Genomic DNA, 3,101 nt, shown 5'->3' with positions numbered 1-3,101 from the left:
TACACAATCCTAATGGTTTTTTGAATGCTTGAGAGAACCGAGGTCACGGAACCAGAAAGGCATTCCCAGGAGTGCCAAGGTTTCTGCAGAGACACTGGACAATGAGGGTTTCTCCCCAACAAGGCTGCAAAAGAAAGCAGTGGCCAGGAGCCTAGCTGTGGGAAGACCTGTGGGTTATGAATAAACCAGCTGGTTATCAACTTCCTGTCTCTGGGGTCCAAAGCCACCCTCAGTCCCTGCTCTGTGAGAAGGGGGACTGGACCTTATTCATACATCACGTCCTCTGCCTCCTGCACAATATGGAGCTGTGCCAGTAGAGGGTGATGAAGGGACATTAAAGTGAGGACGTGCCGGCTCACCTGCGTCCTCAGGCAGGTTCTCCAGCTCTTCTCCTGAGGCCCGGGTGCCTTTCCTGTGCTCAAGCAGGGAGCACGAGCGGCCTCCAGCATCCGTAGGTCACTTTGCAGGAAGTTCAAGACACTACACCTCTCTATGGGTGGTTTCTCCAGGAATCCAAGATAGGGAATGTGGAAAAATATTGCATATGTGGGAAATTTAAGTCATAAAGAAAAAAAAAAAACTAAAATTGCAAAAATATTTATACTCATGCAAAGAAAAGATGGTATTGAAGGAATTTGGACATGGTGCCTGGATCGTGCGTTGGGTACCCTAGGGGAAGAAGGAGGGGTGGGGACAAGAGAATAAAAAGGAGGAGGAGAGGAAAGGGGGAAGGGGGAGAAGAAATATATAACCTCAAGGAGTATGTTTCTTGTTAGCAGTGATTCTGTTCTTACAATATTGCTTTAAAATATCAAAATTATTATCACATTGTAGGGTAAGGTCAATAAATAAATACGTAGTAATGATTTTAAGAACCATGATTTTTTAGCGTAAGAAACAGTGGATACAAATAGGCCTGTGGGAAGCTCCCTAAGGTAACCTTGAGTTGGGAAGGGTAATGTCAAGTCATGAGTTCTTTTGGCTTTCTAGCTCTAACTACTCAACAGGGTCATGAGCAACCAGAAGCCTCTCTGAAGCAGCGAGCAAGTGCTCAGATCTTAGACTCTAAATACCATCTCCTGCAAAAAAGAGCTAAGCCTCTTTAGAGACATGGCTGATTTTGGCTCTGGGGCAGGGAATATACAAACCACTTCTGAGGTGTCCCTATGAGAGGTGCCCTTTAAGTCTGAGAGTTTTAAACATGAAGAGGGTTGAGTCAAGAGTGTAAAAGAACTATTTGAAAGAGGCTTCCACTGCAAACTCAGTGGCACAATTTGAGCATCCAAAGTATTTAGTATAAGGTTTTCCATTAGTGATTTATAAAAATCCAAGAATTTGCTATGAAACACACACAAAAAAAGAAAAGCAAAATTAACAAAAAGGAAACAAGCTGTACCTTGCTTTACATCAGAGTGCCATCTAAAAAATGTAACATCATAATAGTAGAAATGATTGACTAGGGCGATCAGCAAATAAAATCTCTGATTTATAAGATTGCTGGGAAAGACATAGCATCAATGTATTTACCCTGAATTCCTTAGTACCTTCAAAGAAAAGGACACAGATTTTCCAGTGGACAGAAGATGATGTGTGAGCAACACTAGTGGAGGGACAGCCTGACACTTGATTTGGTGCAGCAGGAGGTACCCAGTACCACCTCTGAAAAATTCTTGCCCTCTATGTTAAGCTTGCACCTAATCAAACTTCTAGACCAGAGGCTAGCAAACTTTTCTGTAAAGGGAGAAAATATAAATATTTTGGTCTTTGTGGACCATATGCTCTCTGCTACAAACCCCAGTTCCATCATAAGGCAAAGGCAGCCACAGACAATATCTAAATAACTGAGTGTAATTGTGTTTCAATAAAACTTTATTCACAAAAACAGGTTGTGGACAAGACTTGGCCCATGGTCACAGCAAATTGACCCCGGTCATAGACTTAACCTCCAGTTCAAAAAGAGTGCGGAACAAGTTATGATATCACGACATCATGAAGAAAAAGAATACCAGGGAATGGGACATTCTACAAAGTCACTTGCCATTTTTAAATAATACAATGAGATTAAAACTAAACACAGGAGAGAGGTCTAGTTAGTTAGTTAGTTCAGTCACTCAGTTGTGTCCGACTCTTTGAATTGCAGCACGCCAGGCCTCCCGGTCCATCACCAACTCCTGGAGTTCACTCAAACTGACATCCATCGAGTCGGTGATGCCATCCAGCCATCTCATCCTCTGCCGTCCCCTTTTCCTCCTGCCCCTAATCCCTCCTAGTATCAGAGTCTTTTCCAATGAGTCAACTCTTCACATGAGGTGGCCAAAGTACTGGAGTTTCAGCTTTAGCATCATTCCTTTCAAAGAACACCCAGGACTGATCTCTTTTAGAATGGACTGGTTGGATCTCCTTGCAGTCCAAGGGACTCTCAAGAGTCTTCTCCAACACCACAGTTCAAAAGCATCAAAGCATAAATTCTTCAGCATTCAGCTTTCTTCACAGTCCAACTCTCACATACATACATGACTACTGGAAAAACCATAGCCTTGACTAGATGGACCTTTGTTGGCAAAGTAATATCTCTGCTTTTGAATATGCTTTCTAGTTTGGTCATAACTTTCCTTCCAAGGAGTAAGCGTCTTTTAATTTCATGGCTGCAATCACCATCTTCAGTGATTTTGGAGCCCCCCCAAATAAAGTTTGACACTGTTTCCACGTTTCCTCATGTCTTTCCCATTAAGTGATGGGACCAGATGCCATGATCTTCATTTTCTAAATGTTGAGCTTTAAGCCAACTTTTTCACTCTCCTCTTTAACTTTCATCAACAGGCTTTTAAGTTCCTCTTCACTTTCTGCCATAAGGGTAGTGTCATCTGCATATCTGAGGTTATTGATATTTCTCCTGGCAATCTTGATTCCAGCTTGTGCTTCTTCCAGCCCAGGGTTTCTCATGATGTACTCTGGAGAGAGGTCTATTTCATGATAAAAGAGATTAAGTCAATAACAACTGAGTTCAATGCATGACATTCAGTTGGATCTCAGTTCAAAACAAAAGAAAATAAGAAAAAGAAATTAAGAGATATAAAAGGCATTTCTGTCAAAATTGAAGA

The sequence above is a fragment of the Bos javanicus genome, chromosome 11 (genome assembly GCF_032452875.1).
Source record: "Bos javanicus breed banteng chromosome 11, ARS-OSU_banteng_1.0, whole genome shotgun sequence".
NCBI classification, from domain to species: Eukaryota; Metazoa; Chordata; class Mammalia; order Artiodactyla; family Bovidae; genus Bos; species Bos javanicus.
Note: the sequence above shows the minus strand (reverse complement) of the source record.